This window comes from Zea mays, chromosome 3 (assembly GCF_902167145.1).
Source record: "Zea mays cultivar B73 chromosome 3, Zm-B73-REFERENCE-NAM-5.0, whole genome shotgun sequence".
NCBI lineage: Eukaryota > Viridiplantae > Streptophyta > Magnoliopsida > Poales > Poaceae > Zea > Zea mays.
This window is the reverse complement of record NC_050098.1, coordinates 40,275,825-40,301,007: the sequence shown is the minus strand read 5'-3', so window position 1 is coordinate 40,301,007 and position 25,183 is coordinate 40,275,825. Positions and strand designations below refer to the sequence as shown.

At 43.6% G+C, this 25,183-nt stretch overlaps 1 pseudogene across 1 annotated transcript; it reads left to right on the top strand.

Moving 5' to 3' along the window:
- The first annotated feature begins 2,080 nt into the window (after positions 1-2,080).
- Positions 2,081-3,293, top strand: LOC103649982 (DUF789 pseudogene; annotated as a pseudogene). Its single transcript, NR_163501.1, has 5 exons — positions 2,081-2,227; positions 2,308-2,393; positions 2,468-2,616; positions 2,706-2,848; positions 2,954-3,293. The product of NR_163501.1 is annotated as a DUF789 pseudogene (transcript).
- The last annotated feature ends 21,890 nt before the right edge of the window (positions 3,294-25,183 follow it).

The window sequence follows — 25,183 nt, the reverse complement described above, 5'->3', positions numbered from 1 at the left end:
AGCACCTCCGCGACGCGGTCGTGGTCCATGGCCGCGCAGCTCCGGGAAGTGGCTCACGGTATAGAAGCGTCTGCTCCCCGAATCCCTTCCACTCGCCTGCTCGATGTGATTCACAAGCAGCCATGGATCTTCGCTCAAGGTGTTGTTTTCTCTTTTTTTCTTTCTATCTTGAGTTCTTTCTTCAACGATTTTACCCTATCATGTATTAGATCCTTAAATCAATTTTTCATATCTTGTTTGCGCCCGGCTGTTGATTGATGCGCTCGCTCATCTCACATGGGTGGGACTCTTCGCTCTTGCAGCACTGCCTGTCTAGCGGGAGCTACTCTAGCTTCCGGACACCAACTCCAGCGCCCCTGTATGGAACAAGTCCACCCTCACTGTCTGACAGCGAGGTCAGGCCACGACCTTGTCCTGTACCTTCCCTACTTCCTTCATTTGTCTCTTCTCCACATCCTGATTTCCTTTGTCACCCTTGGACAATCATGTATGTTATCACTATATAGTAGCATATATGTTCTTGATTTATGTATGATCTGTGCTACCTTTTTTGCTTTGGGGCATAATATTGCACTACAGAAGGTTGGGTGTAGCAGTTGACCAGATGATCTCGCTTCCTATTCATTCAAAGCTTACATCTTTATGTGCTTTTGATTGATTCCCGGTGACTAATTTTACTGCTCTCCATATATACAAATTCATTCACCTGTCATATAGTTTCATCGATGAATCTGAGACTTTTATTGTTCCTATGTTGCCCACTGTGGAATCTTATGAGAAAGTAAAGCAGGAAAGGGAATCAGCTGAGAGATCATGAGATGTGATAACTGTGAACCTACAAAGGGTCACTCATGATGCTAAGGTTTTATTGAGCAGGTAATGGTTGGCAGAATGTATTTTTGAGAAATGGTGAACATAGTCTTATTGAATATTTTTACATGAGTTTCTACACCTATTTGTTAACATAATATGTGTTGTGTTAAGCCAGCTAAAAATGGTCCAAGACACGAATAAAAGGCTTCAATAATACAATACCAGTCTGCAACAATACAACTCGTTTGAGTCCCTATATTTAAATAATGTTTGATGCTTATCTCGCTTGGTAATCGTTCTGGATTTCAGGTGAGAATCTGAGCCCTTACTTTTAAACCAAAAGAAAAATACTAGGGTGTAGAAGTTAGTGATTCCTTGCTTCTTGTTTGTGTGGGCCTAAACAAACAAGTATGGGTTGAAGAAATAAATATTTTTGGCCTTTTTGGTTGTTTGAATTTTGCAATCTAGGGTCATAGCATTAGTGTGCTAGATTTACATAACGACATGTTGTTCACTTTACCTATATAGTTTTTTATTTCATACATGTAAGGTACTAAAGAGCAGACTGTCATTGTTATACTTGCAGCTCCTACAATTATGCTTGCTATTACTAATACCTTTCCTTGCTATTTTGCAACAAGTCCACAACAGTTGCTCGTGTGTATTTCCTCTGTCTCGGGTAAGCAGCATAGCAGTAGAGTAGGTGTTCACTAGCAGTACAAAGTCCTCCAAGGTTTGGTTAGTGTCTATTTTGATCATATTGTAATGTTTGTGAGGCGTGTGAATTTTTTTTGTTACATTAGCAACACAAGTATGTGATGTTGAACAAAAAAACTTAGACGAATAGACTGTGGGGCTTCTAGGTAGGGATGTGGTTAGTGAATTCGATTAGCAGCACTTGTGTTAGTTAGGCTAATATCACAGAATGCATGACTGTTTCTATGAATTGGCCTCCATTGACAATAAATCAGAATGCATGACTGTTTCAGCTTTCTATGAATTGGACTAGCAGATACGTCTTAGAAATAATGTTCATTTTTTCAGTAATGCATGAATACATCAATTGTTACTATTATTGTGTACTCTTATAGTCAACTTTCTCTTGGACATTCCTTAAAAACATTAGATAATTATGATCTTTTGGAAATGTTTTTTTGTTTTCAACTGCAGATACCTTAATGAAGGCAGTGACGGTGACAATGCTCCAGAAACAAGCAGTGATGTAAGCAATGAGAGTGACAATGACAATGGAAGGTCTATTGGAAGAACAACCCAATGTTTAGCACAAAATATTTGCACCGATCAAGAAAGGTTGTCCAGTGATGACTGTGATTCCAGTAACCAGGAACCTCCCCCTGTTTTCCAATATATGGAGCATGATGCACCATATGGAAGACAACCATTAGCAGATATGGTATGTCTTTTTCGGTTCTTGTGCAACCAAATGTAGTATTTGTAACCTAGCTGACAGTTATATTTTATTAATACCTACAGATTTCAGTATTTGCATGTAAGTTTCCTGATCTAAATACATACAAGAGCTGTGATCTTCTCCCGTCCAGTTGGATCTCTGTAGCCTGGTACTTCCCTTAACTCCTTTAGCTATTGGTTCATTAGTTACATAGCTGTCTTATCCAATGATAGTTGATTGCAGGTATCCCATATACCGGATACCAACAGGACCTACGCTACAAGATCTAGATGCTTGCTTTTAACATTCCATTCACTGTCAACAACACCTGACGGTGAGTGCTCGTGTTTCTTCTTGGATAGGACAAGCCGACGACCTGCGGCAAGAAACAGGTGAGCGCCGATGCTGCCAAATGCTTCCTACTCAAATTCAAGTACGACCGCTCATGCTGACTTGTGCTTTCACCATCTATGTTCAGAAGAAACAAAGCGCCCAGATTGATGTAACGACTCAGCAGCTCGGTGAGCCCAGGCCGGCCTTCAACAACGGCATCCAGCGCAAAGCTGTGGAACCGGAGAGAGTTTCTAGGGCTGCATCGTCAACACGAACAACCAAACCAGCAAGGTTTGCAGGACTTCTTTGCTGAACTCCTCACACTGGCGGCTAACACTCCGTTGTACCGCTGGCAGACCTGACACACACATTTCTCTTCACTTTCCGTTTGCGCAGAGGCGTTCCGGCACCACCACCTTCCCGGACTGGGAAGGAGAGGAAGGTTGCCGTGAAGCTGTCGAGGTTCCAAACAGCAACCGCTTGAGCTCGTGCAGAATCAGGGAGGAAACTGTTGTTTTGTCGTCTGTCTGCTCCAACGACGAGTTCTAGATTTCATTGACTTGTGTACACTGATTCTTTCTACGAATCGTGTGGTGGAATTCTTCTACTCTGTTACCCGTACTACCACCAGCAGGATTCTTTCTGTAATATGTTTTGGAATTTGATCCTTTCTGTAATTTAAACTGGGGAAAGGAGGCCCAGCCGCCCACCCAGCCCATGAGACATTTTTATCTCAGTATCTCTGTACTCCTTGTTCCGGGCTTTATGCGAATTCGTCCCACAAAATCCAGACCGTCACGAGGCAAATTCAGGAAAATTTCCAACTAAGGGTGTCACGAGGGGGGGCTTTGGCGCTTGGTGACACTGTCCTCTGTGTCGAGCAAAGCTGGTTAGTAGCGGCTGGTTAGTAGCGGCTCTCTAACATCCGCAAACACTATCCTTTGAGCATTACATATCTTTTTGAACTGATAAAAGTAGTGTATTATAGTAGTAAAGATAGTAGATAAAATACCCCCACCCAATTGTTAGCATGTCGATCTAATACTATATGGTTCTACACTTCTACATAAAATAAAATAAAAAAGAAAATTCTCGTTGAAAGAGAAGTGATAACGATAATGGAAATTGAGAAGAGAAAAAAAATACTCTACAATAGGGTCTATCATAGTGATGTTTGTCGTTCCATATCAACGTTTCATACAAATCTTTTACTTCCGTCGCAACGCACGGACACATATCTATACCAATATAACACACGTATGTACATAAGTTATCGTGTCATTATACGGTTCCGTTGCAACGCACGGGCACTCACCTAGTAAGAGTGAAGGATTATACCAATTTGGAGTGATGTGGAGTGACAACGAAGGGTAAATAATACCGATAGAGTGGAGTGGAAGCCTTGTCTTCGCCGAAGACTCCATTTCCCTTTCAATCTACGACTTAGCATAGAAATACACTTGAAAACACATTAGTCGTAGTCATGAAAGAGATGTGATCAAAGGTATATAAATGAGCTATTTGTGCAATGTTTCAATCAAAATTCCGAGAATCAAGTATATTTAGCTCATTCCTAAGTTTGCTAAAGGTTTTCTCATCTAATGGTTTGGTAAAGATATCGGCTAATTGTTCTTTGGTGCTAACATAAGCTATCTCGATATCCCCCTTTGTTGGTGATCCCTCAAAAAGTGATACTGAATGTCTATGTGCTTAGTGCGGCTGTGTTCAACGGGATTATCCGCCATGCGGATTGCACTCTCATTGTCACATAGGAGAGGGACTTTGCTCAATTTGTAGCCATAGTCCCTGAGGGTTTGCCTCATCCAAAGTAATTGCACACAACAATGGCCTGCGGCAATATACTCGGCTTCGGCGCTGGAAATAGCCACTTAGTTTTGTTTCTTTGAAGCCCAAGACACCAGGGATCTTTCCAGAAACTGACAAGTCCCTGATGTGCTCTTCCTATCAATTTTACACCCTGCCCAATCGGCATCTGAATATCCTATTAAATCAAAAGTGGATCCCTTGGGGTACCAAAGACCAAACTTAGGAGTATAAATTAAATATCTCATGATTCTTTTCACGACCCGAAGGTGAACTTCCTTAGGATCGGCTTGGAACCTTGCACACATGCATACAGAAATCATAATATCCGGTTGAGATGCACATAAATAGAGTAAAGATCCTATCATCGACCGATATACCTTTGGATCTACGGATTTACCTCCCGTGTCAAGGTCGAGATGCCCATTGGTTCCCATGGGTGTCTTGATGGGCTTGGCATCCTTCATTCCAAACTTATTAAGTATATCTTGAATGTACTTTGTTTGGCTGATGAAGGTGCCGTCTTGGAGTTGCTTGACTTGAAATCCTAGGAAATACTTCAACTCCCCCATCATAGACATCTCGAATTTTTGAATCATGATCCTACTAAACTCTTCACATGTAGATTTGTTAGTAGACCCAAAAATGATATCATCAACATAAATTTGGCATACAAACAAATCTTTTGCAATAGTTTTAGTAAAGAGAGTAGGATCGGCTTTACCGACTTTGAAGCCATTAGTGATAAGGAAATCTCGCAGGCATTCATACCATGCTCTTGGGGCTTGCTTGAGCCCATAAAGTGCCTTTGAGAGTTTATACACATGATTAGGGTACTCACTATCTTCAAAGCCGGGAGATTGCTCAACATAGACTTCTTCCTTGATTGGTCCATTGAGGAAGGCACTTTTCACGTCCATTTGATAAAAGCTTAAAGCCATGGTAAGTAGCATAGGCAAGTAATATACGAATTGACTCAAGCCTAGCTACGAGTGCATAGGTTTCACCGAAATCCAAACCTTCGACTTATGAATATCTCTTGGCCACAAGTCGGGCTTTGTTCCTTGTCACCACACCATGCTCATCTTGCTTGTTGCGGAATACCCACTTGGTTCCTACAACATTTTGGTTAGGACGTGGAACTAAATGCCATACCTCATTCCTCGTGAAGTTGTTGAGTTCCTCTTGCATTGCCAGCACCCAATCTGAATCTCTTAGTGCATCCTCCACCCTATATGGCTCAATAGAGGACACAAAAGAGTAATGTTCACAAAAATGAGTGACTCGAGATCGAGTAGTTACCCCCTTATGGATATCACCGAGAATGGAGTTCACGGGGTGATCTCTTTGAATCGCTTGGTGGACTCTTGGGTGTGGCGATCTTTGACCCTGAATCTCTTGATCATCTTCCTCGTCTTGGTCAACTTCATCTCCCCCTTGATCATTGTCCTCCTCTTGAGGTGGCTCATCCTCTTGATCTTCATCTTCATTTTCTTGAGCCTGATCCTCATCTTGAGTTGGTGGAGATGCTTGATTGGAAGATGACAGTTGATCTTGTGATTGAATGGGCTCTACGGATTCCTTAGGGCACCTATCTCCAATGGACATGTTCCTTAGAGCGATGCATGGAGCCTCTTCATCATCTAGCTCATCAAGATCAACTTGCTCCACTTGGGAGCCATTAGTCTCATCAAGCACAATGTCACAAGAAACCTCAACTAATCCAGTGGATTTGTTGAAGACTATATATGCCTTTGTGTTTGAGTCATATCCTAGTAAAAAGCCTTCTATAGCCTTGGGAGCAAATTTAGATTTTCTACCTCTTTTAACAAGAATAAAACATTTGCTACCAAAGACTCTAAAATATGAAACATTGGGATTTTTACCGGTGAGAAGTTCATATGATGTCTTCTTGAGGATTCGGTGAAGGTAGAGTCGGTTGATGGAGTAGCAAGCAGTGTTGATTGCTTCCGCCCAAAACCAGTCCGGAGTCTTGTACTCATCAAGCATGGTCCTCGCTATATCTAGTAGAGTTATATTCTTCCTCTCCACTACACCTTTTTATTAAGGTGTGTAGGGAGAAGAGAACTCATGCTTGATGCCCTCATCCTCAAGAAAGCCTTCGATTTGTTAGTTCTTGAACTTCGTCCCGTTGTCGCTTCTTATCTTCTTGATTCTCAATCCGAACTCATTTGGAGCCCGTCTCAAGTATCCCTTTAAAGTCTCTTGGGTTTGTGATTTTCCTACAAAAAGAATACCCAAGTGAAGCGAGAATAATCATCCACAATTACAAGACAATACTTACTCTGGCCGATGCTTATGTAAGTGATCGGCCCGAATAAATCCATGTGGAGTAGCTCAAGCAGTCTGTCGGTCGTCATGATGTTCTTGTGTGGATGGTGGGCACCAACTTGCTTTCCTGCTTGACATGCTCTACAAACCCTTTCTTTCTCAAAATGAACTTTTGTTAGTCCCAAAATGTGCTCTCCCTTTAGAAGCTTATGAAGATTCTTCATCCCAACATGGGCTAGTCAGCGATGCTAGAGCCAACCCATATTAGTCTTAGCAATTAAGCAAGTATCGAGTTCTGCTTTGTTAAAATCAACTAAGTATAGCTGACCCTCTAATACTCCCTTAAATGCTACTGAATCATCACTTCTTCTAAAGATAGTAACACCTACATATGTAAATAGACAGTTGTAGCCCATTTTGCATAATTGAGAAACTGAAAGCAAGTTGTGATCTAAAGAATCTACAAGAAAAACATTGGAAATAGAATGGTTAGGTGATATAGCAATTTTCCCAAGTCCTTTGACCAAACCTTGATTTCCATCCCTGAATGTGATAGCTCTTTGGGGATCTTCGTTTTTCTCGTAGGATGAGAACATCCTTTTCTCCCCTGTCATGTGGTTTGTGCATCCGCTATCAATAATCCAACTTGAGCCCCCGGATGCATAAACCTGCAAAACAATTTAGGCCTTGTTCTTAGGTACCCAAACTGTCTTGGGTCCTTTGATGTTAGAAACAAGAACTTGGGTATCCAAACACAAGTCTTGGAGCCCTTGTGTTTGCCCCAACATATTTGGCAACTACTTTGCCTGATTTGTTAGTTAAAACATAAGATGCATCAAAAGTTTTGAATGAAACATTATGATCATTTGATGCAGTAGGAGTTTTCTTTTTAGGCAATTTAACATGGGTTGATTGCCTAGAGCTAGAAGCCTCATTCTTATACATAAAAGCATGGTGTGAAACATTATGACGTTTCCTAGCATGAATTCTCCTAATCTTATGCTCAGGATAACCAGCAGGATATAAAATGTAACCCTCGTTATCCTGAGCCATGGGAGCCTTGCCCTTAACAAAGCTAGACAATTTCTTACGGGCATTAAGCTTGACATTGCTTCCCTGTTGGAAGCCAATGCCATCCTTAATGCCAGGGCATCTCCCACTATAGAGCATGCTTCTAGCAAATTTAAATTTTTCATTTTCTATCTCATGCTTATTAATTTTAGCAGTAAGTTGAGCTATGTGATCATTTTATTGTTTAATTAAAGCAAAGTGATCATGGACATCATCAACATTTACATCTCTACATTTAGTACAAATAGAGACATGACCAACATTAGGTGTAGAGGGTTTGCAAGCATTTAATTCATCAATCTTAGCATGTAAAATATCATTTTCATTTCTAAGATTGGAAACAGAAACATTGCAAAGATTCAAATATTTAGCCTTAGAAATTAACTTATCATTCTCAGTTTTAAGGCTAGAAATTAATTCATTCAATTTATCAATCTTAGCAATTAAACTAGTATTTTCTTTTCTAAGACTGACAATTGAATCATCACAAACATTTAACTTTTCAACCTTAGTAATTAAACTAGCATTCTCAGTTTTAAGGTTGGAAATAGTGTCATGGCAAATGCTAAGATCTTTAGCCAAATTTTCACATTTTTCTATCTCCTGAGCATAAGCATTTTAAACTTTAACATGCTTTTTGTTTTCCTTAATAAGGAATTCCTCTTGGCTATCCAAAAGTTCATCCTTCTCATGAATAGCACCTATCAATTCATTTAGTTTTTCCTTTTGTTGTATGTTAAGGTTGGCAAAAAGACTAAGCAAGTTATCTTCATCTTCACTAGAACTACCCTCATTACTAGATGTAGTATATTTGGGGGTGGTTGTAGATTGTACCTTCTTTTTCTTGCCGTTCTTTGCCATGAAGCACTTGTGGCCGATGTTGGGGAAGAGGAGTCCCTTGTTGACGGCGATGTTAGCGGCATCCTCGTCGGAGGAGGAGTCGGTGGAGCTCTCATCGGAGTCCCATTGCCGACACACGTGGGCATCTCCGCCCTTCTTCTTGTAGTACCTGTTCTTCTCCTTCTTCTTCCCCTCTTGTCGTCGCCCCTGTCACTATCACTAGACATAGGACATTTAGCTATAAAATGACCGAGCTTACCACATTTTTAGCACACCCTCTTGGAGCGGGGTTTGTAGTCCTTCCCCCTCCTTTGCTTGAGGATTTGGCGGAAGCTCTTGATAATGAACGCAATTTCCTCGTTGTCGAGCTTGGAGGCGTCGTTTGGAATCCTACTTGATGTAGATTCCTTCTTTTCTTCTTCCGTCACCTTGAATGCGACGGGTTGCACCTCGGGTGTGGAGGTGGCGCCTTGTTCCAAGTTGACAATTTGTTTTGAGCCTTTGATCATAAGTTCAAAGCTCACAAACTTCCCAATCACCTCCTCGGGAGACATTAGTTTATATCTAGAATCACCACGTATTAATTGAACTTGAGTAGGATTACGAAATACGAGTGATCTTAGAATAACCTTGACCATTTCATGGTCATCCCATTTGGTGCTCCCGAGTTTTGGGGACTTGTTCTCAAATGCTATGAATTAAGAACAAGGCAACACAGAAAGAAGTTAATGGTTAATGCCCTTCGTCCTTCGAAGCATTATTTTCCTTAGGATACAACGATCTTTGGACGAAGGTCATGAAGGACATACCTTTCATCATCATAATTTACATTGATGAAAGAAGAAGCATATGGAGCATGAGAAATAACATGAATAGTCACATAACATCATTTATGCATCTTTATTATATAATCATGGATGAATAAAGACAATATTGAATTACATTTGTACCTTCGGCTTGACAGAAGGCAAAAGTACAAGTGTGACACACGAGCGAGTACAAGTCAGCGTGAACAGTACAGGGGTATTGTTCATCTATTTATAGGCACAGGGCGCAACCTATGTGAAATTACATTCATGCCCTTCATGTTCACTAATGACTTAAGAACAATCTATCAGGGACTAGATAGCCTTTTCCTCCTTAAGTCGGTTCCTTTTTCTGCTATTGAGCCGAAGCTCCCTTGCGCGCAGCTTCGACGCTGGTTCAACCTTCGTTCTGACCCTGCTCTCCATATTGTGTACAACTTCATCCCGAGTCTGAAGGTTCTTGTACATATGTTATGCTTGGGAAACATTGTTAATCATGCTTTTTGAGGACCTTTGGAAGATGAAGGCCCCCAACAGTAGCCCCTTGCAGTATTAATTTGTTATAACAACGAATTCAGACTACGATGTGAACGAAGGCCTTAAGCCGAAGGTCCAAAAAAACACCTTCCCTTTGCTAGAATAGCAACAATCAATGACAGACGGGGCCCTCCAAGTTGCAGCGTGCTAGGCGTATAAATATGAACTCACACCAGCAGCATTTGATACGCTGTTTCTGCCATTTGCATTATTTTCTCAAACTTTTAGCTTTTGCTCACTAGCGCTCGCTAAATTTTCAAGCTTTTGAGCTTCGGTTAAAAGACGCATTTTGACCATGTCTGGGGAAAAATGACTGAGAGGGTGAAGCTGACTGAAGAGACGAAGCTGTTTGAGGAGAAGAAGGTTGTGGATCCTTATATTGTTGGATTTATTGAGTACATGGCAAAAAAACACAGAGAAGATTACTAAAGAGATACTGAAAGGTTCATCTAAAGATACTAGTGACAGCGATAGCTATGATGTGGAGAGTGGGGATGAAGATTCTGAGGATCGGCCCTGGCGACCAAGCCATGCTGTCTTCGAAAAATCGACCATTAAACAAAGTGACCTTGAGAACATGAGAGGAAGGTACTTTCGGGACATGTCTATCGTGAGGGCTGGCGGAGACAATAATGTCCCTGCCCCTGAGGAAAATGAAGTTGTTATCTACCGAAGCTTTTAAGGCTGGACTTTGGTTTCCTTTAAGCAAGTTTGTAGTTGAAGTGCTGAAGATCTACCAAATCTTCCTTCATCAGATCACCCCCGAAGCTGTTATGAGGATGGGGATTTTTGTCTGGGCTGTAAGGAGTCAGGGGCTAGGGCCAAGCGCAAAGTGCTTCTGCTGTATGCACGAGCTCTTATATGAGACGAAGGCTACTGGCAAAGAACAGTACCATAACAACTTCAGTTGTTATGGATTTATTGCTCGCCCCAACGCGAGCCACCCGGTACCAACATTTCGTAAGAGATGGCCCGGGGCTTGGATGGAAGAGTGGTTTTATGTGAAGAATGATTTAAAGGCAAGGGAAGACATTAAAGAAATCATCCAGCGCCCCATCTGGTCCCGCTTCAGCCTCCAAAGGCCGAAGGTGGAAATTGATGACGCTGTCGAAGTGTGTCAGAGGGCTTTCAGCACTGTTTGCTCCTTCACTGGTACAAGAGATTTGATTCAAGAACATATAGCCTTCATGGTATGGCCGCTTGTGGAAAGCTAGGAAATGCCGAAGGAGACCACCGCCGACTCTGGTAAGGGTGGTCTGGTCCGACTAAAGTATACCTTTAGATTTAGGGAGAAATTTGATGAGCCGAACGATGACTGGTTGAAGTGCATCGAAGCTACTAGTGATGAACTGCTTGGATCATACTCCAAGGCTGAAGATAATGCCCTGTCCACAGCCTTTGGTGGCCGAGGCAAGAAAATATTAAATAGGGTATTTGATGCTATTGACTTCGTATACCCTGATTACCGCTACCTGCTGCGAAGACAAGAGAAAAAGAGGAAGATTGCTGCTTCGGTCACCCCAGTTGAGCCTGTGCCGAAGAGCAAAAAGATGAAGGTTCTGACCCACCGACCGCGTTACATTGAACCGGCCGTGGTGCCTGACTTTGGCACAGGGTCCTCTTTAGCAGTCGAAGCAACACAGACTGCTTCGATTACACAGAGCGCCGAAGAGCCGACTATAATGTCGAAGGAGCATATAGTCAAGGCAGTCGAAGATAAAGTTGATAAGGATGATGAACCAAAGGTTGAAGAGATAATAAAAATGCCAAAGATTTTGAGCCCTCCGACAAAGGCAAATCTGCCGAAGGTGCAAAAGGCTTCTGCCGCAACTCCTAAGAGAAGGATGGCCAACGTACTAGATGTTGTGCTGGAGACTACAAAGGCATTGAGCCCTGCTCCTTCAAAGAAAATTGCTCAATCTGAAGCCAAATCACAGGCCAGAGCCGAAACTGGGCAAGTAGAAGCCGAAGCTACGCAAGTTCAAGCTGAAGCCGAAGCTGAGCCTTCAGTGCCCACCGAGACAGAGCCTGCCTCGCCTGAAGAAAAAACGATAGAATAGATTGCTCCTAAAAAGATCGAGACTCCTGCTCCCAAAGCTTTGATTGAAAATGTTGACTACATCATTCGACACGCTTCAGGGAAGAAGCTGTCCGAAGAAGAAATTCTGGAAGCCAGGCACTATGCGCGAAAGTTGAAATATCCAAAGGAAGCCTTGGTTTTTAACGGGAGTAATGAAGATGATTTTTATATTGTCTCCCGGACAACAAAGAAATATCCGTTTGCCGGGAGATAGGTAGAAGCATGGGATTCCCGAAGCTGGAAGACGGCCTTTCAATTTTGCGAAGGATGATCTTGCTGACAGCCTAGCATACAATATTATAAAGGTGTAGAAGTTAACTTTGAATTTAGAATGAGGTGTTTCATTTGTCATACTCAATTCTTTCCTCCTCTTGCAGGGCTTAATTCTTAGTAATGCCCTTAGGGCGCAGAAAAATATTGAGGATGAAGGTTATACGAGGGCTCTGAACAACCTTCGTTCGGAAGTGATTGAATTGAGAAACGAAGGTCTTGAAAAAGATAAAATCTTAATTTCTCTGGTAAACAAAGTGAAGTAAGACGAAGCTAGTTTCAAAGCTCAGGCCGAAGCCCAAAGGACTGAAATTGAAGACCTTCGAAGACAACTAGTCGAAGGTAAGGAAAAATGCGCACTCGCACAAGCTAACCAAGAAATTAGCGAATATTGGAAAAATCATCTAAAGAAAAATGTTGAAGAACTTCACACATCCAAGGAAAGGTGTTTTGAAAAATCCTTGGATTGCGTAAATAAAATAAAAGCTAGCTTCGCCAAAGTGGGTGCCTATTCTGCTGAAGAAAATTTCATACGAGGCGACCCCGAAGGCGTTGTTGAGTGGATAAGTGGAGAAGCCGAGACCTTCGAAGAAATTTTGAGTGATCGCGGGGATGTTTGCGCGTTTTCCGGTGCGCGGGGAATTTCAGCTATCTTGGAGAAGGCGGGATGTGATCACATCAAGACTATGGCCCAGGCCGAAGCTGCCTTCTCCGTAGATGATACGAAGGATCCTTCAGCAGAAGCAACCTTGATGGGCGGGAAATTTTACAATGATGTCGGGGTGAATGGTGGCCGAGAGATGGTCCATGAAATTATAAAGAAAAGTGAAAAAGACACCCATGACACCCGAGTGGAAGCAAGGCGAGCTGAAGAAGCTGCAGAGCGCGAAAAGCGTATATGTATTATATTTTGGTTTTCAGCTTCGACATTTATCTTTGTGGCTTCGGACTAATTATTTTTTTCCTACTTCAGCTGAATTATCTTTGCCTCCGGAAATGTTCGATCCCCTAGCTGATCCAAAAACGAAGGAAGCGCTGGAGATCATAAATATGGCTGAATCTATTGTCGACGAAGTCGTTAACAAATTGCTGAACGAAGTTGCAGAGAAAGTTCTTAAAGAGGAATAGATTGTGTCGTAATAAACATTTTAAAAAATTTGATGTATAAAACAGATGAAGGAAGATTAGGTTTCTATTGTAACAAAACTATGATATTTGATGTGTGTAACTTTAAATCAAATATGTAAATTATTGTAATTTATTTCTTTGCGAGTTATGAAACTTTACATACATACCGTTTTTTAGCCTTCAGCGAAAAAACACCTTCCCTTCTTTTCATGCTCTGTAAAGAAAAAGATTCATGCTTCGTAAAGATATCCATGCTTCACAAAAAGGGATCCCTTCTTTTGTGACAAGGCTGGTGAAGCTGTATTTCCCGAAGCTTACTTCGTGCCTTCGCACATTTTCATTTTTACGAAGCATTCACCGAAGATCAACTCCGTATTCGATTCTTGTGTCACTGATGTGATATGATGTGATGATATAATGCAAAATGATACTGATGCCGAAGACACACACCCACACACCCACACTGGAATACACAAACTCTGCATCCCCTTAGGAATGACTTTTGAGCTTCTTCACCGTTTATTTTTCGGTATTCACCGTTTTTTTTCGATGTAAGTTCTGCATCCCCTTATGAACGACTTTGGAACTTCTTTGCCTCCTATTTCGGCGGTATAAGTTCTGCATCCCCTTAGGAACGACTTTTGAACTTCTTCGCCTTATATTTCGTCGGTATTTGGCTCTGCATTCCCTTTGGAACGACTTTTGAGCAGAAAACTTACGCTCTTAGGAACAACTTTTGTAGCTTCGGCAATTTTGGATGTGCATTCCCTTAGGAACGTCTTTTGAGCTCAAAACTTACGCTGCGTTCCCTTAAGAACGACTTTTGAGCTTCGAAATTCTGTGAAGAAGATTTTGGGCTTCGTAATTCTCTGAGGAAGGTATATTTCATTCTGATAGAAGCAAAATCATTACAAGAATTTAAAACTAAATTTACATTACTTGTTCCTTATTAAAAAGCAAAATGGCATAGAACACAAAATCATTTCAGAGGTAGGATATCGCTCAGTATTTGTGCTTCGATTCTGGTACAACACAATTGACTATACGAGCTTCGGACTCCTCCCTGAAGTCACGTTGTTGCTGGGAGCGTTGACGCCCTTCTGGCTACTGGCTTCAGTATTAAGTGGGATGCAGTGGTGGTGGCGGTGGAAGCTGAGGCCAAGAAGCCTGTGAATGGCTTGGCGAAGAACCAGAGGTTGCAGGTTGATTGCCCACGTATTCTGGTATGTAAGGAGAGTGGCACGAAGCAGTGTGCAAGATCTGCTTCGGCTGATTCTGCCGAGCTTCGGCTTCGGCGATCTCCTTTTGTTTCAGAATAGTGATTTGGCACATTCTTGAAGTGTGGCCCTTGTCTTCACCACAGAATAAGCAATAAATTTTCCTAGGCTGATCCCCATATCTTCCTCCGAAGCCCCTGGCGCCTCTGCCCCTTGGAGCTGACGGCTAGAAGGAGCTTTGCTGCTGTCCCGAAGACTATGAGGTGTGTTGTGACCTCTGAAGCTGGCTTCCTTTGTCATCATTCTGACTGGAGCTATGGATTGATCCGACATGCCTAAGGTGAATTCTCCCTCTGAAGCCCCTAGTCATCTCAGAAAATCTGTAAGCTTCCTCCCTTCTTTGTCGGAAGTCATTGTCAGCTCGGATGTACTCATCCATTTTCTGAAGTAACTTCTCCAGAGTTTGGAGTGGTTTCCTGGCAAAGTATTGGGCTATAGGTCCTGGTCGAAGACCCTTGATCATGGCCTCAATGACAATCTCATTGGGCACTATTGGCGCTTGTGCTCTCAGTCGCAAGAACTTTCGGACATAAGCCTGCAGGTATTCCTCATGGTCTTGTGTGCACTGGAACAAGGCTTGAGCTGTGACTGGCTTCATCTGAAAGCCCTGAAAATTGGTAACCAACATGTCTTGAGCTTCTGCCATAACGTGATTGTCCCTGGCCGAAGAGAAGAGTACCATGTCTGGGCCACGTTTCGGACTGCCATGACGAAGGACTTGGCCATGACAGCTGCATTACCTCCGTATGAGGATATTGTTGCCTCATAGCTCATCAAAAATTGCTTTGGGTCTGAGTGCCCATCGTACATGGGTAGCTGAGGTGGCTTGTAGGATTGTGGCCATGGGATAGCCTGCAATTCTGCTGCCAGGGGAGAAGCATCATCAAAAGCAAAGGTACCATGATTAAATTCATCGTACCATTCGTCTTCGTTGAATGAGCCCTATTGACGAAGCTCCCTGTGTTGGGGCCTTCGGTCATGGTCATCTTAAGTAAGATGACGCACTTCCTCAGTAGCTTCGTCGATCTTCCTTTGAAGGTCGGCCAGCCGAGCCATCTTCTCCTTTTTCCTTTGCACCTGTTGGTGAATGATCTCCATGTTCCTGATCTCCTGGTCCAATTCCTCCTCCTAAAGTGTTGGGCTGGTGGCCTTTCTCTTTTGGCTTCTGGCCTCTCGAAGAGAGAGAGAGAGTCTCCTTATTTGTGTCCAGTGGCTGCAGTGCAGCCCCTGACTCTGTTATCTTCTTCGGCGGCATGACGAAGGTTGATGCTTTGCCAAAGTTTGTGGAAGTGAGTACACCGGAGGTGGGCACCAATGTTGGGGACTTGTTCTCAAATGCTATGAATTAAGAACAAGGCAACACAGAAAGAAGTTAATGGTTAATGCCCTTCGTCCTTCGAAGCATTATTTCCCTTAGGATATAACGATCTTCGGACGAAGGTCATGAAGGACATACCTTTCATCATAATAATTTACATTGATGAAAGAAGAAGCATATGGAGCATGAGAAATAACATGAATAGTCACATAACATCATTTATGCATCCTTATTATATAATCATGGTTGAATAAAGACAATATTGAATTACATTTGTACCTTCGGCTTGACAGAAGGCAAAAGTACAAGCATGACGCACGAGCGAGTACAAGTCAGCGTGAACAGTACGGGGGTACTGTTCATCTATTTATAGGCACAGGGCGCAGCCTGTGTGAAATTACATTCATGACCTTCATGTTCACTAATGACTTAAGAACAATCTATGAGGGACTAGATAGCCTTTTCCTCCTTAAGTCGGTTCCTTTTTCTGCTATTGAGCCAAAGCTCCCTTGCGTGCAGCTTTGCCGCTGGTTCAACCTTCGTTCTGACCCTGCTCTCCATATTGTGTACAACTTCATCATGCTTTTTGAGGACCTTCGGAAGACGAAGGCCCCCAACACTGAGGTTGCGCACTTGGTTCACCATGGTCTTTAGCCGGTTGTACATGGCTTGCGGCTCTTCCCCATGGTTGAGGATGAATCGACCGAGCTCTCCCTCGATCATCTCCCTTTTGGTGATCTTGGTCACCTTGTCCCCTTCGTGTGCGGTCTTGAGGACATCCCAAATTTCTTTGGCGGTCTCTAACCCATGCACTTTGTTATACTCATCTCGACTTAAAGAGGCGAATAGTATAGTAGTTGCTTGGGAGTTAAAGTGTCGTATTTGGGCAACTTCGTCCGAGTCATAGTCCTTATGCCCCACCTGTGATACCTGCGCTCCATACTCAACAACATCCCATATGCTTTCGTGGAGTGAGTTTAGATGACCTTTCATTTTAACAATCCACATAGAATAATCTTCACCATAAAAAACTAGTGGTTTGCCTAATGGAACGGAAAGTAAAGGAGCACGTTTTGAAATGCGGGGATAGCGTAAGGGGATCTTACTAAACTTCTTGCGCTCATGGCGCTTAGAAGTGACGGACGCGGCATCAGATCCTGTGGTGGAGGGCGACGAAGAATCGGTCTCGTAGTAGACCACTTTCATCATCTTCTTCTTCTTGTCGCCACTCCGATGCGACTTGACGCGGGGAGGTGATTCCTCCCTTCCTTTGGCGTCGGACTCCCTTGATGGAGCCTTCCCGTGGCTTGTGCTCGTTTCCATCTCCCTCTTGGCGGATCCTCCCTACATCACTTTGAGTGGTTAGACTCTAATGAAGTAACGGGCTCTAATACCAATTGAAAGTCACCTAGAGGGGGCGGTGGATAGGCAGAATCTGAAATTTACAAACTTAAGCACACACTACAACCTAGGTTAGCGTTAGAATTAAATCCGAGTCCGAAAGAGAGGGAAAACAAATCAACCAAGAAATAAAGCGGATGAACACGGTGATTTGTTTTACCGAGGTTCGGTTCTAAGGAACCTAGTCCCCGTTGAGGTGGTCACAAAGACCGGGTCTCTTTCAACCCTTTCCCTCTCTCAAACAGTCACCTAGACCGAGTGAGCTTTCTCCTTAATCAACAGGTTACTTAGACCCCGCAAGGACCACCACACACTTGGTGTCTCTTGCTTTGATTACAAGTCACTTGAGAATAAGAATGGGAAAAAGAAGAAAGCACGATTGCAAAAGCCAAGCGACAAGAGCGACAAATAACACACAGATCACTCTCTCTCAAGTCTCTAATCACTAATGATCACTTGTCTCAATTGTGGAACTTGAAGAGATTGGAAGCTTTGATTGTGTCTTTGAATGGATTGCTATCTCTTGTATTGAATGTGAAGGATTGGAGTGCTTGGGTCAAGTGAATGGAGGTGGTTGGGGTTGTATTTATAGCCCCAACCACTTCCTAGCCGTTGCTCCCTTTCTGCCGACCGCGGACGGTCCGCGCCCCTGGTCCAGACGGTCCGCCCCTGCACATCAATGACTGAAATCGCAACGGTCAGCAGTAACGGCTATTTCAATGGCTACTATGCATTAAATGTGTCGTCAGATGTCAGGTACCGCAGTCGCGGACGGTCCGGCCGTGCACCCCGGACGGTCCGTGAGGACGCTTAAAATTAATTTTACCGAACCCGTCACCTTTGGGTTTTCTGGTTTTTCACGATCGGACGGTCCGCGCCTGAGGCCGGACGATCCGCGCTTGGTCTCGGACGGTGCTCGCTTCTTCATCTGACAGTCCGTAGTGTTGACTTGTGTTTACACAGTGTTTCTGTCCAAGGGTCATCTTGGTGTTGCAGACGGTCCGCCGCAAGGGCCCGGACGGTCGAGTTAGAATGGTTGTAGATGAACTTATGCTACTGTGAAATGATCAACTAGGCAAACTTGGTTAGTCCAAAAGGTTTGTGATGGTCGTCAAACTCCAAAATCGATTATAGGAAATGTTTGAGACTATTTCCCTCTCAGCTCCCCATGCCGAAACCCATGTGCACGGCCGCAGCCAGCGCTACCGGCGTGTCGGTAGGGTGCGGGCAACGGGCGTGCGACAAGCCCTGCCCCATTCCCCACGCGCGGCTAGTCCGGCCAGCCGGGCCAGCCCCTCCTAGCGGCAGTTTTTTCCTGTTTCCCATTCTTTGTGAAAATGCTAGAGGTGGAAGAAGGTGGCCACACCAAATCCTATTAACCACGGTCTTCTGTGGCCGAAATCCATGCGACCCATACTTTGCCATGTCATTCAAATTCGAGATTTAAAAAAATTGTGTAACAATTTCATTATAAATCTGATTCACTCTGTTTAGGTTGTGTTAGGTTCATATTAATGATGACTATATGTAAAATATATTATTTCATCACATCACTTGTTTTAAATAATTTATTGATTGTTTGACTAATGTTTATTAAATTAGCTTTCCAATTAAATCTAATTTACAGTTTTCAACTCGCGCTTTTAGAAATGAACATTAACATGGTTAATATTAACTTAAACACTTTTTATTTGACACTTGTTTAGTATAAACACAATATTTGTTAGTGATTCTCGCGTGTTGTGCTTGCTATTGTTCCGTTGTTCACGTGCGTCATCGTTTGCGGGCGTCGTTGTTCGTGCGTGTTGTCGTCGTTCGCTAGCATGTTCGTGCATGCCGCGTCACCCTCGCTGCATACGCATTCGTGTCACAAACTAAAGTTCACGCCCTCGCTGCTGCACCACATTTGTGTGTGCCATTCGCGCGCTGTTTCTCGTGTTGTCAGCACGTTGTCCGTGCGCGTTACTAAACCATTTCGCTCATAGTCGTTTATGTTAATCAATTAATTACCTGTTTAATCTTCAACTATAAGAGTAGCAGGTTAATCAAAACTGAGTAGTAGTTTTAATTTACATTTCATAAATGTATGTTAATATGATTATGTGGAATTAAATTTTCTAATTAATACCCGTTTAGCGTAAACGCGATACCTTCTCGACTGTATCTCTGACTGTCGTATTTTTTTCTCACGTGACCGTAGAAGCAAGCTCTATTTTCATATTGCATGTTTTGTGATGTTTTTCCTTGTATGATGTAATATTCTTATGTGTGTATGTGTTTGTTTGCTTGTGATTGTTCGTGTGAGTTGCATATCTCAAATAGAACGCGATTTGTTCCCGGGCTTTGGTGAATCGAAGATCAACCATTAGTGACCAAGTGATCAAGCTCTTCAAGATCTATAATATTGAAAACCTTGAGCATATGTTTGATGAAGACAAGTGTCCTCTGAACTATTATGTCCTATTTACTTTGTAATTCATTCTCCCGCATAACATGATCAACCTAAGGACTAATAGCTTTCTATTTATCGTGTCCTTGATTACCTTTTTGGGTTGGGCTATTATGATCAATATTATGCTAGCGCTCTACTTTAATTAATGAACATGATGAGACTACTTTATGATACGATGTTCTTTATTCTGGATATGATGATGAACTTGGGATACTAAATGAGGCTCGGGCTGTTTTCCGAGTACTTCTCCATAAGGATATGTTCATTGGATGACTGTGGGAGATAGATATCCCATGGGTCCTTATAAGCATGGAAATGTTCCATGGGTTGTCTAATGGGTCCCCGACGGTTCGCCTAGCAGGGCGTATCATTGGGCCATGTCCAGACTGAACGTGTTCGACCAAGAACGGTGACGACCGAAACAACCGAGTTATATGCGGCTGACGTAAAAGGGGCACTGATGCCTCGCGCTAACAGTTCACATGTACCTGAAGAGCTAGATACTCGGGAGATAACTTGAAAGAAAGGCGACCGAACTCCGGATGAGCAGGAGCACCTGCCGTGTCGAAGATAGACTTATATAGGATCAGATAGACTTCACGGCTTGTAAAGAGATATCCCTTTGGTCCCCTATATAATGTCGAGGGGATACCCTTACAAAACGCTCTCATCCCATCTCATATCTAATCAACCCTAAACCTAAACCTATATAAACTATCTTGTGTTCCGACGTGCATCCACACGTACCATTGAGTCACGATCAACGACGTCGTCCTGCTGTGGGACACCTCGTGGTGCGCAGTCGGGTCATAAACACTGACAACTGACGTGCCAGGTAGAGGGTGCAACATTGATTCACGACGACTCTTGAGAGACTTCGTACCTCTGGTTGTCTTCGGTAATGTTTTCTTTTGATTAGGGGTCATCCGTGGGCATTCGTTTTTGCATGCGGAGTCGTCTTTGCCGATATTTTATTTAGTATGGTGTGCACCTGTGGGTGTGTTTGCCAAGATTTTATTTAATATGGCATCGTTGTGTTAGTTGCACATGTGGGTGTTTTCGCGCCTGGAGGTGTCTTCGTCTAGGTTTTATTTTAATTTGGTGTCGTCTTGAGGCGTTGTTTGCACCCGGAGGCAGCTTTTGCGCCCGGAGGCGGCTTTTGCGCCCGGAGGCGTCTTCACCTAGATTTTATTTTAATCTCGTGTCGCCTTGAGGCATGAGCACCTGGAGGTGTCTTTTGTGCCTAGAGGCGTCATCACCAAGATTTTATTTTAATTTAGGATCACCCTGTGGCGTGTGCACCTAGAGTCGGCTTTTGCGCCCGGAGGCGTCTGCGCTAAGATTTTATTTCAATCTAGCATCTCCTGGACACGTGTGCACCTGGAGATAGCTTTTGCGCCCGAAGGCGTCTTCACCAAGATTTATTTTAATCTAGCGTCGCCCTGAGGCATGAGCACCCAGAGGCGGCTCTTGCGCTCGCAGGCGTCTTCACCAAGATTTTATTTTTAATCTGGCGTCACCCAGAGGTGTGTGCACCCGGAGGCGTCTTCGCCAAGATTTTATTTTAATCTAGTATCGCCCAGAGGCGGTTTTGTGCACTCGGAGGTGGCATCGCACATTGCGGACGGGCTTTGCGTGGCGCGTTAGTGACTTTTTAGGGCTGGATGTTGGTTTTGGGAGCCTGTTCGGCCGATGGCATTCGTTGGGGATTTTTGCTGCTTTATTACAAGGCTCCACCTTATTAAAAACTTCGCCCCCTTTGCGAGGAAAAGAGTGCAGGCCCGAATGTCGATGTTTGAATATTACATGGGCATCCCGAGGCCCATTCAAGCGAAGTCGTTTTTACACATAGAACCTTCGTAAGTTTTATACACTCTAGCTATGATCGAGATGCATGCCTGTTTGGCTAGTTAGCCTATAGGTGTACGGTGAAGTCTTCTTTGAGACGATGTAGGGCCCTTCCCATTTTTGTTCGAGCTTTCCTCACGCCTGTGTTCTGGGTGTTCGGATAAGGACCAAATTGCCTTCGTCAAACTCTTTGGTTTTGACTGACTTGTCTCTCAAAGTCTTGGTTTCTTCTTGATACTTGATGATTGTGCCTAGGGCCTTGACTCTGTAATCTTCGAGTAAGTCCTTGTTCGCTGGTTCATCGACATCCATTGCTGAGTTGTTTTCCAATCTTGGGGACTTGAACTTGAGTTCTTGTGGCGTCGTGGCCTCCACGCCATACATTAGCTGGAAAGGTGTGAAACATGTGCATCGTCTCGATCGTGTTTAAACCCCAAATGTCAGGTAGTTGGTTAGGTCGTCGTCCCTTTGTCTTGTCATGTAGTCTTTTCTTTATCGCTGCAAAAATTTTCCATTTGCTCTTTCCACTATGTTGTTTGACCGGGGGTGATATACAGATGCGAAGTTGACTTTAGTCCCTACTGATGCACAGAACTCACGGAATTGTTGGCTATCAAACTGCTTGCCATTGTCCATAGTTATCTCGGAGGGGACCCCAAATCTGCAGATGATGTTCCGCCAAAAGAATTTCTAGGCTATGTTTGAAGTTATTAAGAAGACTGCCCTCGCTTCTATCCATCTACTAAAATATTCCACAGTGACAAAGGTGTATTTCAGATTCTCTTAAGAAGTTAGGAGGGGGCTAACAGTATCGATGTCCCATCGTTGCAGCGGCTATGTAGGCGCGATCAGCTTTGACTTCTTTGAAGGCCCCCTGCTTGGGGCAAAGGCCTGACATGCCTCGCAACTTTGGGTGACATTTTGTGCGTCACTAACAATGACGAGCCAGAAGAAACCAAGTCATAAGGTTTTGGAAGCGATGGCCCTTGGGCCGACGTGGCATCCGGAGAAACCCTAGTGGACCTCAGCCATTAGTTCTCTGCCTTCGCCTGGCCTGATGATGCACTTGAGTAGTGGTTGGACTATTCCTTTCCGATACAAGGTGTCTTCAATAAGCGAGTACTGTCGACACCTGTATGCAAGCTTGAATTCTTCTGAGGGGTCTGCTAAGTGGTAATGCCCCCGGAGGTAGGATATAATCTGAGCCTTCTAGTCCCCTTGACAGATCATGTTGATCGGTATTGCTTCTAAGTCTAGATGCCCGACGAAGGGTGTTTCGGTGACTTGGTAAAATACGTCGAAGGGTAAAAGGTCTCCTCTTATGGCAGCCTTCGCCAAGGTATCTGCTTCTTCATTTCTAGAGCGGTCGATATGTTGGACAGTGAAACCTCGAAATTGATTTTCAAGACTCCGCATTTCGGATAGGTATTGTAGTAGAACCGGCTCACATACCGCACAATCTTTCTTGATTTGCTATCTTCGAGTCTATTTTGATGATGCAGGTCCGACATCGAGGGCTCTTAGTTTGCGCAGGCCTAGAACGATTGCCTCATACTCCGCAATGTTGTTTGTACATTTATCGGAGTCATTTGTGAATCTTAGTCGGATGGCATATCTATACTTGGATCCTGAGGGTGATGTTGATATTGCAGCTACTCCAGTCCCTGAATGGCCCTAGGCCCCGTCACAATGGATGATCTAGGCTGTTTCATTGGTCGGTGGCGAAGGGGTAGCGGGGACGATCCAGTCAACGATGAAGTCGACTAGGACCTATGACTTCATGGCACTTCAGATTCGAAGGCCAGGTGATATTTTGACAACTCCATGGCCCATTTTCCTATCAGTGCGGAGGCTTCTAGGTTGTTGTAAATGTATGACAGGCTTTGCTCTATTAGCACCTTGATTTTGTGAGCTCCAAAATAATGCCTTAGCTTTCTTGATGCCATGACCACAACATATGCGAATTTCTCCATTTCAGACATGTGGGTTTTGGACTTAGTGAGGACTTCGCTAACGAAATACATCGGGGACTGGACTAGCCTGCCTTCGGTTAACTTTTCTTGTACAAGGACTGTGCTCACTGCATTATGGGAGGCCACTAGATATAGCAGTAGGTTAGCTCCTAGGGTTGGATTGGACAATGTGGCGAGGTTTGTCAGGTATGATTTGAGGACTTCGAATGTGTTTGCTTGCTCTGGGCCCGATGCAAAGTTTTTGGGCCCTCACAACACTTTCAAGAATGGTAGGTTGCGCTCGGCTGACTTCAAAATGAACCTGTTCCGAGCTGCGATGCGGCATGTCAGCTTCTGGACCTCTTTCACTATTTTTGGTGGATGCATTTCTGCTATAGCCCTAATTTTGTTAGGGTTTGCCTCAATGCCCTTTCTTGACACTATGTATCCTAGAACCTTTCCCCTGTGGATGCCGAAGACACACTTTTCTAGGTTGAGCTGAAGTCTGGCCTCTCTCATGTTAGTGAATGTCTCCTCTAGGTCTGCCAGGTGGTTGGCTTTATTTTTTCTTGCGACGACGATGTCGTCGACATAGGTGAAAATATTTCTGCCAACCTAGTCCTTGAGTATGGACTATGTGAGGCTAGAGAAGGTGGACCCGATGTTCTTGAGGCCTTGGAGCATCCTTACAAAATAGTAGGTGCCGAAGGGGTGATGAAACTGTGTTTGCCTTGTCCTTCTCGCTGAGTAATATTCGATGGTAACCGGAAAAATAGTCGAGGAGGGACATGACTTTGCAACCTATTGTGGAGTCAACAATCTTAGCATTAAAATGAGTAGTAATGAAATCAAAATGCAGAACATAGCTCTTCTTGCCACGAGTTGCTCAATCAATGTGGATAACTTTGGGAGCTAACTCAAAAAGATTGTAAGCAAGAGAACTTAGAGGGAGAATAAGAATCAAATTGCAATACAAGATTAACACAAAGACACATGTGATTTGTTTCCCGATGTTCGGTTCTAAAGAACCTAATCCATGTTGAGGAGGTCATGTAGGTCGGGTCTCTTTCAACCCTTTCCCTCTCTCAAACGATCACTTAGACCGGTTGAATGCTTCTTCTTAATCTCAAGGGTCACTTAGACCAGGATCACCACACAATTAGGTGTCTCTTGCTAGCTTTATAATTCACTGAGAGTTTAGGAGAGGAAGAAAGCATGATCAAAACACCAAGACAAAGAGCAACAAAATATGAGAATGTCGCAGTCTCTTGAGTCTCTCCGAAGCCGTAATCACTAATGATTCTCGAACACACTTATGACATTTGGAGATGGATTCTCGAACACACTTATGGCAATGAATGTGAGTTGTGGAAGCTTAGGTGAATTGAATGGAGGTGGTTGAGGTTATATTTATAGCTCTCAACCACTTTCTAGCCATTGCCATCTTTTCTGCCACACGTGGACGGTCCGCGTCCGTGGGCTGGACGGTTTGCCCCTGCATATCAACGACTAGAATCACACCATTCAGCA